The following is an 11979-nucleotide window of genomic DNA, read 5'->3' on the forward strand; positions in this document are numbered from 1 at the left end:
AAAGATCTAACCACCTTTTCCTTCAAAATTTCTATGCAACTTTTTGTCAGGCCACGTTGTTGGGTGTAAGAGGTCTAGATGGTGACTTCAATACTCTCTAGTATAAAACGCTGGGGTCGCTGGACTCCTTGCACAACGAGGGCTCACCGTGCAGCTGCAGCTGCACAGCAGAAGCTCTAACTATTTCCTTTTGTTACTGCTATTAATTTTTCAGCAGAGTAGAGTGAGAGAGAGCCATCCCTCAAACTGGCGGAAGGCCTCTAATGCAGATGCACTTCTACCGTCTTCTGATGCCTTTATATGTGGTGTCACCATGATCTCTTAATCTGAGTCCAAAGATGGCCTTGGCTGTATCAGGTATTTATACAAATGCAACATATTTCATTCCAATCCTCTATTAATTACACGCACATGTGCAGACTGGCACAATTTCAGTTACCACTGAAATTTATATTTGAATAATAAATGCATTCACCTGTTTAATATATGTTTATATTTTCTGCTCTATATAATTACATGCTGATTATACAATTACAGAAAATACTTACATATTTTGCACAATTATGCTATTACTGAAATAATGCCCACAATAGAACTGCATGTCTGTATGTACATTTAGGAAAATACAGCCGTGGTTGGTTGTTTCAGAGTCGTCCAGAGCTCGTGCAGCTCCATCTCGAGTGAGGTGTGCTGCTTGAGCAGACGGTGGTAGCATGTGGAGCCAGGAGCATGTGGGTTATTACTGTTATCACCTGTGCGTGAATCTAGCTCTATTACAAAATGGTTTCGGCTTTATTATAAAAAACCTGTGATAAGGATGTTCATCCAACCTGATTTCGTGCTTGGCTGGCTCGGCTCCCTGTGCCCCGCAGTCCTGCTGCACGACACGAGGTGCATGCAGGCGGAGGGTGCAGCTGCCCAAGCGGGACACCCCAGAACCACCGTCCCCCTTATGCTGGGCTGTGGGGGTCGGGCCACCGAGCCCCAGCCCACGCTTGCCTCTGCTGGATTTAGGACAGACCTTTCACTGGGCCCACGTGGCCTCAGAGCACTTCAGGCATCCTGCCAGGCTCGTGCTACCCACCGCCGCACGAGCGTGCGAGGGATGGGGCAGATTCGTGTCACGGCACGCGATGTCGTATTGGAGAGTACAACTGCAGCTGGCTCTCGTACAGCCCTCTGGTCTGGGTGCTCTCATGCTTGGGGGGGCGTTCCTAGTCATCGGCTTAATACAGATGAATAAACAAACAAGTAGCAGCCATTGATAGCATCAGCATCTGTGTTTGTACTGATGGCGAGCGAAACGATTCACCCAAGCTAACACAACAAAGCAGCGTCAGAGCTGGGAGCAGGATGCCTGCCTCCCACCTGCCTTTCCCGGGATCAGCCGGCTGCCTGCACGGCACCATGAGGGAGAAAAAAAGTCCTGTTCAGGGATAAATGTACCCTGGCTTTGCCTCTTCCGTGCTGTACAGGTCTTGCAGCCAAAGGGTTAAAAAGAAATGAGTGCGTTCGGCATGCTCTTCGGAGTGCCCAAAGTCTGAACATGAATGACCAAATTGCTTTTTACTTTTTAAATTAAGCCCTCTGTCTGTACGCACGCAGCTAACACTGCTGTTCCATTAAATAAAAGAATTTGTTCCCACTCTTATTTTTAATAGGGTAAGACCCTGCCGTTCCATCTCACAACTTTACTGACACAAGATCTTATTAAAAGCAATCCTCCCCCTCTCCTCCTTGAAATCTGAGCTTCTGATAGCTTCATCCACATTGTGTTTATTTTATACACACAGTCTGCAGCTGCTGCTTCCTTCGTCTCCGATAAATGACAGCATAACTGTTGCATCCACTAAAAAAAGTAAATAAAATTAAATGGGGAAGAACAATACATCTCTGGCAGAGAAGAATAACTCTTTTAAGGCACGTACCTAAATTGTACAGCCTGATCTTAATTGTAAGGATAATTCTTTGTTATTTCAAGCAACTTGGAACGACAGCAAACTGCACGGTCTTGGCAGTACATCCAGAGAGATATCTGTGGAGACAATGGGGAGAATTCTCCTGAACTGATAGGAGATTGAAGCGTCTTTATTAGGTTAATAGGGCTATAGTCTGTGATGAGAAAGAATGGAAGAATATGCTACAATGTGTTGGTTGGTTGGTTGTTTTGGAGGGTTGGTTTTTTTTTTAAGCACAGACTGTGCTGGACGAGGCCCTGCGTGGCTGTTGGATGGGAAGTGGTGAGCGCTGGGTGTCAGCAACAGCAGCAAGGAGCCCCTTGACCAGCCAACCTCCAGCCCCTGCGTCTCGTTCCCCGGGGAGGACCAAGAAGGGGAGGTTTGCCTCGTCCTCCCTGGCTGGTGAGCCAGGCTGGTCCCATGCTGGACTGGTGCCGCTAACGTGTGGCCCCATCCAGGCTCCAGGCTGGTACCTTTCTGTTAGCATCTCTCTCCGTTTCATTGTCTCTGCCGTCGCTGATGAAGCCAACGCCAACAGTGGTGGCTAGCAGCAGTGTGCTGGTAGTTGCTGGCGCTGTTTAGCCACGGCTGTGGGGCTGGGGTACAATTTCAAGATGTCTATTCAGTCTTTAGGCAAAAGTCCTCTCGAATTTGCCTGGAATTTGTCTGAAGAGCTGGGAAACAGAACACAGTGAGAGAAAGTAATGTGAACTCAAACTACTAACTTAGAGGAGGACAATATTTGTGATAACATCAGAAACTGGAATTGTTTTTGAGAATCAAGCAGCTCGTTCTGGAATAAGGAGAACCTGTGCAGATGTGCGATCAGCTCTTCTAACAGCTTGGGTAATTCAGAAACTGCATAGCTGAGACTTTGGGGGAAAGCAAGTTGTTGGAGGGGAGCTAGGGACAGCAGGCAGTCAGGTGGCTGGGGAAAAAAAGAGGACCTGGTAGAGTGATCTGATGGAGGAAGGGAGAAGAAATACTTCCAAGCAATGAAACACTGCCCTTGGTGAGGAGGTAGGAAAGGACGAGAGGACAAAAAGATAATCCAGGTGATGACTTTAAAAAACCATAGAAATCTTTTATTTAAAAGAAAGAAAAGAGAGAGATAAAGCTACGAAAGGTGGGAAGTGCACTGTCTGTTTTGAAAGTAGCTAAGAAAGACGTTGGGAAAGATCAGGCTGGGCAGGAGTGCTGCAGCTCTGAGTGGGTAGCAACAGTTGACGGTCAGCCAAGGTGGATGCTTTATCAAAAGGATGAAGGAATAATGGCTATAAAAGGAATGAAAAAGGTTTCCAAAACAGGTGAAGGAGCACTAGTGGGAGATTTGCCCTGGATGTTATCTGGGAGATGTCTGGAGGAAGGGGTGAAGAAGGGCATTGGCTCAGGAAAGCCCGCGGTGTGGCTGTTTGTATGCTGCACAGAAGGACAGAAGGACACAACCTGTCTGCTCTTCTGGGTGTAGAGCTGGCGCTCAGCAGCTCTGCCTTTACTGCCCTGCAAGTGATGCCCTGCCATTGGTGTGGCACCGCAGCCTGCGCAGGCATCCTGGGGAAGATGCTATGGGGACCGAGCTCTCTGCAGAGGGACCCACGTGCCAGGAGGGTGGGCACTTGCAGCTCCCCATGGATAACCTGAGTCTTGAGGGCAATCTCAAGCCTTCTACACATCATGTTTACCATGTAATCGGTTGCCATTTACCCTTGCACCTAAATAGATAGCAGCAAGTTGTTTACTGTGGCCTTAGCCTGCTTTCCTGCCCTGCTTGCAGGGCTCTCGCTGGGCTGGGTGCTGCCTGGAGGCCAGACTTGGGAGAGGGTGGGGTGAAACCTCGGCTTCCAGGAGAGGAGGATGCGGATGCTCTGGACCACGTTCACGTACCTGCTCTGCAAGGCAGGCAGAGGCTGGCTGTGGGTTACTATTCCAGCGTAGCCTCAGGGATAAATAAAAGGAGCCAGGTTCCCATGAATGCTGGCCCTTGTACCAGCTCCAGGTGTCAGCAGGGAAAAGGGCAGCTCCTTGGCCTCAGCCAACCCAGAGGAGAGGCTGGGGGACCTGCACGTTTCCCTGTCACTGTTTCAAGGAGGAGTCCATTCTGCCAGGCTGGACCATTTTCTCTCTGCTCCGTCGCAGCGTGGCTGTGAGTAACACAGCATCGCTCAGCTCCCCTTGGGCCAGCGAATTCCAGGCACGAACTGAGGACAACATCTGGCCCTTTGAAATGACCCAAGAAGTACCAGACACAGCCCGCTATGAGAGGCAGGAGGAATCTATAAACCCAAAGCAGCACCTTTTTCTAATGCTGCAGTTTGGTAAATGGCAACAAGGTCACTGCTGGGTCCGTTTTTGTCGTTTAATCGGGAAGAAGATTTGCAGCTTTTGGAGTATCTGGCCTAGAAATGATCATACAGATGCTCCTTGCATATGCTCCAACTTGAGGCAAAACACAAAGTAGTTTGATATTAATATAAGCTAGAGCTCATCATGAAATAATCACGTCACCAGAGAGTTATCCTTTGGTGAAGGTGAGAATTTGTCTGGGAACCCATCAGGTTTTTCTCTGTGGACTAAACACCGAATTAGGACCAACGAGGTGGCGAGGACACGGTGAGCAAAAAGTCTTGCCCTGTGAATGAGGGCAATAAATGAGGTTTTCATTTAGTTGCATAAGCTCTTAACCTTTCTTGCTGCAAAGTGCCATCTAGTGTTCACAGCCATGCCTGCCGGCCCCTCGCCGGCGAGACATCTGTCAGGCTGCAAACAGCTTAAAAAGATGAAAGGGAAGGCAGACAAGCAAGCAAACTTTAACTGTTAATAGCCAGGTGTTACTGGTCTTTCATACATGACTGTAGTAACTTAGGCAAATGAAGCTTCTTCATTACGTGATGGACTAGGAGGTGTTTCAACTGGGTTCAAAAATCAACCTGAATCTCAGAAAATAAAGCGGAGACCGTGCTGAAGGAGCATGTTGTCGGAAAAGCAGTTGTGGAATTTCATGCACAAAAATATATGCCCAACGAGGTGGCAAATTTGCATGTGCAGCGAGCATCGTGGCATTATTAATGTTGTTTTGTGTTGCAGCGGTGCTCCCGCGTGCTCGTGAGGGAGGTGGAATGGGGCACCGCACACACGGAGCAGTGCAAGATGGGCCCTTCCTCGCAAGTTTGCAAGCCAGCTGCAACGAGTAGGTGAATCCGGGAACAGGAGAGCACCTTCATGACCATCATCCACCGTGTAGGTGCACACAAGTTAATTGGGCATGCAAATTAGTCATGCAATAGCCTAAAATCAGACCCAGCAAAGACACAGATTAGCATCTAAAGTGCAAGAATCGGGGAGTTATGATCCACAAGAATGCTTAGAAATTAGAGGCGGAGGGGAGGTGAAAAAAGTGCGCAAAAATAACTCTGCATCCAGATTTGTATCTGGGGCATCTTTCGCACTGGGCTGGGGCTGGCCTGGTTGGCTTGGAAATCTCCCTGCCACATCTGATCACCCCTGAAACCACCGCGAGCGCAGACCTCAAACACAAAGGTTGTTATTATTATTTGTTGTTATCTGCAAAGTGCTGACAGCACTTAGAAGTGCCAGAGGATTCATGCCTTGGGTTTTGCTCTTGCAGTGACCAGGAGCAGAGTCTAATTAGCCCAAGCAACGTCCATGATAGAGAACAGCCCTACTGACAGGGAGCAAATTAGGTCTCTGACCTAGCAAAGCATTTAACCATGTGCCACAGTTTTTAGTATGTGTATCTCTGGATTAAGACCTGGATGATGTAACCTTTTGCTGCCTCTAATTTTTTTGATTGCAGTATGAAGCACAGCTCGGCTTGCTGGCTCAGAAATCCCTGTATACGATATTAATCTGCTTTCTAAACTGACTCCTTGTGTCTGGACAAAACACCAGGGTTTCCTCCTAAACCGAAGGATCTTTCCCATCTACCTTCCTAGATTTTCTGTAGGAAACCCCATCCCTGTGTTCAGCCATCCACAGCAGCTGGCTCTGTACTGGTGCTGGTTAGCAGCAACTGTGGAGAAACTTAGAGTGGCTTTAGCACATCTGTGGCATGACCACTTGCCAGACGTCTCAGCAGTAATGCAGACCTTTTCGTGACAACAGGTCACTTAAGGGGCTCTCAGTCCCTCTCTCCAGTTGCACGCACGCACACACACACACACACACGGGCTTAAGGCTGTCTCAGCGCGAATGGCAACAGCTTCTCCTTTCTGTTTGCTCCTTTGTGATCTGCTGAATCTCTCTCGCATTCCTTGTCTTACCTCTGTGATAAATGACAAAGCAAATACAACAGCAAGGAAGAACCTGGAAGGCTGCACAAACTACAAGGGATGCTGAGAAATACCCAGTTTTATCTTGTTGGAGTTTGGGAAGCAGAAGTTGACTCTGAGCTTGAGGGAGTCGCCTCACTGTCAGAACTTACATCACCTTTATGAATTTCTCAGAAAAATCCTTGTCAATGAGGACTTTATGAGGAGCTACATGTCCCTCAAAGGGAGTTTTGAGTTTAAGATTTTACCCTGGATCTTCTCATGCCATGGCAGAGGCTTATCCTCTGAAGGACAGTCTGGGAGCACATCTGCTCTGCTTCCCAAGCCACATTATGAGCTTGGTGGTTTCAGGGTGGGGAGAACAGGCAGTTTAAGGAGGAGACTCCAGCTGGAAACTGGTGGGTGTTACACTTGATGATCTGCGTGCTTCCCTGTTCAGGAAGCCTCTGGGAGAGTGTGCCACAAAATACTCTCCTATGATACCTGCTCTTTCCCCGTACTCACTGTTGGAGATCTGAAATCCCTGGGCTAGATGGACCGTTGGTCTGCCCCACGTCACTGCTCTTATCTCCCATGTCCTTCATTAGTTTCCACCTCTTCTCATCCACTGCGTTGTTTCCACTGCTGTGACAGGGCATGGTACCACGGAGGGCAACCCCACTTCTCTGTCCCTGCCCTGCTGTGAAGTTGTACATGTACATGTACGTGTTCCTGGTCCTGAAGTTGTACCTGTACATGTACTGCATGAAGCTGGCAGGTGAGGTAGCTGCCCATGGAGCCTTTGCACCCCTCACCATGCACATCCATCTCTTCTACTGAGCTGGGAGGGTTACTGTTGTAATGTATGCTGAGTTACAAACTGCTTGGGTCATCTTAAATTTTGATGCAAAATTAAAACAATGAGGGAATTTATCAGCTCACGCTATAAGTGATCGTTGCGACCGTTTCTCATTTGCACTGGCCAGAAGTGCCTGGTGATCCCATCCCCGAGTGAGCGCCTGAACCTAGATGTTCACAGGCTCCTCAGTTAACAGTACAAGAGCAATACAGATAGGAGAGCACTTCTGAGTTATGGAGAGGCAACCTCAGAGGTTTGCACGGCAGGGTTACAGCTCCCCTTGCAAGTGGAACCGCCAGTTCTTTAATAAAGCCCAAGCGCGATGCAGCATATGCCCAAACAGTACAGAGTGTGCTGAGAAACTTGAACTGGGTTTTGTTTATTGTCATGTACTCAGAGCAGCAACATTTGTGCAGATCAGATCTGAAGATGGGGGGAAAAAAGCCCACCCCTCTCTTAATTAGTTACAGCACAGTGTGTTTCTTTAGTGCCATCTCTTGGCCAGCAGACTACAAGGTTTCATACAAGAATTGGAGCATCTCATGTGATGTAAACGTGTTAAACCTGCTCTGCTCCATGCTGGTGTTTCATGGAAGGAAGGAAGCAAATACTGTAAATTGGCATAGAAGAATAGCCTGGAGTATTTGTATTTCTTCCTTCATTTTTTAATGGGTTTATGCTATGATGGGCATGGTATGGGTTTTGATGTACAATGCTACTAGCTGGTGTATGCTCAGGCTTTGAATATGATCATACCAAAAAAATCCAGCATTTTCAAATATAAAAGTACCACAGTATATTTCCCAACACAAAAATAAATTATTAAAGGAAAAGGTTATCTGACATTTGCTTGGTTTATCTCCTCTCAACTGCACTTCCAACATATCTTCTTGGATTTATAGACCATATGGTCAGAAGGACCCTTTCCACCACACAGGGAGATCTTTTCAGTAAGTCTTCCATCAACTTCACAACTTTGGGTTGAGCAAAATGATGGGTTTTCAGACCATGGTCCACAAATCCCAGGGTTCACGACTTCTTTGTGCAGAGTAAGGGAAAGGGAACTAATACAGACAGGGCAAGCTTAAGGTTTGCTACCCAAGAGCTGAAACATCCATAGCAATATTTTCAGAAGTCTGTGAATTGAGAGAAGTTGCACACAGCTGCGCTAGAGAATGCTCTTTAGATAGCTGCTCACCCTTGAGGTGAGGTTTTCAAGTGACAGGTCAGCCATTACATCCTTAGGTAATCTGTGAAGATAGTTGATTGCCTCCCCATGACATAAAATGTGCACATCTGGTTTGGAGCCTGAGTTAACGTAGCTTCCATTTCTAGCCGGTGGTTTTAGTTACGTCTCGATGGTGAGCTCTTCTAACCAGGACTATCTGATTTTCTTTTTTTGGAAAGCATGGATGCTATCCTAATTACTAACTACTGATTAATAAAATGAACTCAATGATACATTGCAAAAATACCTTCTAATATGAATTACATATGGCCCAGCTTTACTGTTTAAGTCCTGCCTCCGTCACCGATTGGAATGGTTTATTCAAGCGCTTATGTTTAAGCCCCAAAATAATCCCACTGAACTCGGCAGTAGAAGGCAGCCCTCAGTATTAAAAATAAAATCTCCAACCCTAGCATTGTACAATTTTAAGACCCAGCAACCTAAGTGTTTGCCAACTGCAGTCGTTCTTTTCATTTTGGCTTCTCTTGGGCATATTATGTGACTCTAGTTTTACTCATTAAAGTCTCGGATTGTGCTTGTTTTGTTAACAACCGTTAGGGCAGGGGTTCTTACTCGTAATTGGCACCATCTGGAAATGAGAAGGAGATTGCTCAGGATGAACGCAAAGACGAGGAAAGTCCTTGCACTTTTCCGTGGTTGCAAAACTCGTCCCATTTGGAATAGCCACATCTGACCTGGGAACCAGCTCGTCCTTTATTTCTGCTGGGGGCTGGAGGGAGAGGGAGATTTTCTTTCAGGAAAAAGACAATCTACACGTTGCCAGCAGAACCAGAAAATAATCGTTTAAAAGCAGAAAGTTGCACAATTTGGGCTGCTAGCGAACTAGGCCTTTTTATGCAAATGGAATATCTTTGTTCCCAGTTTTTTTCCAATCTTGCACCACTTGTTCAGCATTTCCTCATTTTCTGGCACTGGTTTCCATAGCTGCATGCAATCACACTCTCACACAGATGCCATTCCGTGTTCAAAGCACTGAATGCTACAGGGCATATTAGTGTTTTTATGCTTTAGATCTATCTTTATGTAACTTCAGAGCTCATTAATATATACCATTTTGAGTGATTAAAAAACAACAACCTGGCACATGAGAAGCTTTGAACAGGAGAATGGATTGCAAGGAAAATGGCTTGCTTCTCATTATGCAGATTTTAAGCTAGACATGAAATGGGCCCAGCGAGTCAATGGACGAGGTACAACTTCTGCAAGGTAATCATTCCCTGACTGCAGCCGAGCAGACTGCGTGTCAAAAAAACCCCAGAAAGAGTCAAACACTATTTGAAATGTAAAGATTTTCACATCATGATTTCACAGTAGTGGAGGCAAATGACTGAAAATTCCCATGATGGTCCTTTTAAGGCTGTTTAAAATCTCAGGGAAAGCCATTCTCTTTTGCTGTGTGAAAAGCTAGAGACAGGACTGAGGTGTGGAGGTCCTGGAGTGATGGGCTCACTCTGAACATCTAAGAGCACAGACCAGAAAGCTGTAAATACTCTGGCTGTTGGGGAAGCACAGTTCTCCCAGTGGTTACAGCCTGAAACGTTGACTGTAACACTGTTGTGCCAAGAAGGATTAAGATTATGAGTGCCAGGGCATAATTCTTCTCTAGCTGTGGATGCTGGCTTTGAAGGATTGAAGTGATGAATATCTCCCGCACCAAATCAGGTGATGTGGGAATTTTTCTGACCATCAGTTCTGACTTTTCAAGCTGCTTTCTGCCTATTGGCACCAGCCTGTCCCTTGCTCACCAAAGCACAGGCTGTTTTAGCAACACACGACAGAAGCGATTGCCCTTTCAGGTTGCGTGCCTGTCCCTGACGCGGCTGTCTCTCCTGCCAGGGCACCCTGATAACCTCTCAAGAAAATCACACAGCACAGGCTCACATCCTCACGCACGCCGTGACGGCTGCAGCGATGAGGAGCAGCGGGAGGAATCGGGAACCGAAACCAACTTGGGATGCAGCATCCAAAAGCTGAGAGATCTGAAGGCAGGGAAACAGCTTGGCGCATTTGACAGTAATCAGAACACAAACACGGTCCCGAGGGGCAGGAGGACATTTTGGTGTGAGAAGGAAGGGGGACAGTGCAGCATGAAACAAAAATGACTGTTTCTGAGGTACCTGTAATGCTGTAGGAGCATGTGTTTTATACGGCAACACTGAGCAAAGCAGAGCCGCTCCCCCCGATCCCTTTGAGAAGCCCTTATTTCTAAGGAACAGCTTTCCAGAGAAAAAAAAGATACTTTGCATTAGGATGGTTGGGAATCTGCCGTCATTGCAGCTTGGGCAGTAGCAATGGAAAATCTGGTGTATAATCCACCTGATGCTCACTAAAACCTTCCAGAAATGGTCAGGCCAACACATTTTCCAGTCTTAATCCCCGAGTTTGTGTTAAGGGGTGTGTGACTCGGGTAGCAACGCAGCCCCCGCCTGGCTGGAGGGGTGGGGGGGAGATCCACGCAACCCCCAGCGACTCCACGCATTTCCCCAGTGCTGGGCACTTTTCTCCCACTTTTCCTTCTTCCCATTCAAAGGGACGTACTGATTATATGCAACTATGACAGCAAATTGTGACTAATGTATGAAATGAAAATCCCTGCCCGATGGCATGGAGATCTTAGACAGCTACTCTGCAATTACTGCCTCGCTACAATTTCTGCCGGCTGTTACTTACTCCAACATAATACTAAGCACAGGCAATTTACCGCAGAGGTCATAAAAAAAAGATCTCATTAAAGCCAGACTGTTTAAGACCAGGTAGCTTCCCAGGTCCCGTTTCTGCTTGGTGCGAAGCCTTGGAGGCTGGCTGGGTGGCTGCCCAAGGGGAAAATCCCTCTCTGGTGGGAAGAACAGCAGTCGCGGCGGGAAGGGCGAGCTGTGTGCTCTGCAGGAGGATGCAGAGGCTGCCGAGCTGCCGTCTGCTTCGCTCCCTGCCCTGCCGAACCAGGGGGATGTAACCGGCTGCTGAGAGTGCAGGCGAGATGCAGGGAGGCTTGGAGCTGAGCAAGCCTATCGAGTAGTCAACGGCCTGAATTTAATAGCCATTTCATTCCTGGGAACGGCAAAACCCCTAGGGACTTGGCACTTTCTCCCCCGGGATGATCTGTTGAATACTCTGCAAGATGCTGGACCAAATTCTCTCCGCAGCAGCATCAGGTGCTTGCAACTGCTGTTCGGAGCAGGCAGGGCCAGTTGGCAGCGGCGCGGACGTCGTGCAAATGTGCTGATGTAGCACTGACACGGGAGCTCCTGCCAGGGCCCTGCCTGCAGAAGGCTAGGCAGGCAGGAGAGCTATCTTTGCGCAGTGTAATTTACTGACAGCCCCAGCTGTCCCGGCTCCTGTTTGGAGGTGGTAGAGACCCCCCGCAGAGGTGCCACAACTGTGCCAGTCAGGGTGAATCAGACTCTCCAAACAGCCGCCACCCCGGCGTTTCGCCTTCTCCAGCTGATGACCTGAGCCGGGAGACGGCATCTGTGCAGCCCGGCTCACGCCACGTGCCGACCGGCTGCGAGAGCCGTGCGGAGGGAGGAGCAGGTGCTCCATGGGCAGTCGTGAGCCTGGCTGGGGGTCAAGAGCTTTTGGGAAGAAACACGCCGGATCTGCTCCGGGGAAGGCGGTTCACATCCCTGTGACCGGAGACTCAATTCA

The sequence above is a fragment of the Ciconia boyciana genome, chromosome 8 (assembly GCF_034638445.1).
Source record: "Ciconia boyciana chromosome 8, ASM3463844v1, whole genome shotgun sequence".
Taxonomy (NCBI): Eukaryota; Metazoa; Chordata; class Aves; order Ciconiiformes; family Ciconiidae; genus Ciconia; species Ciconia boyciana.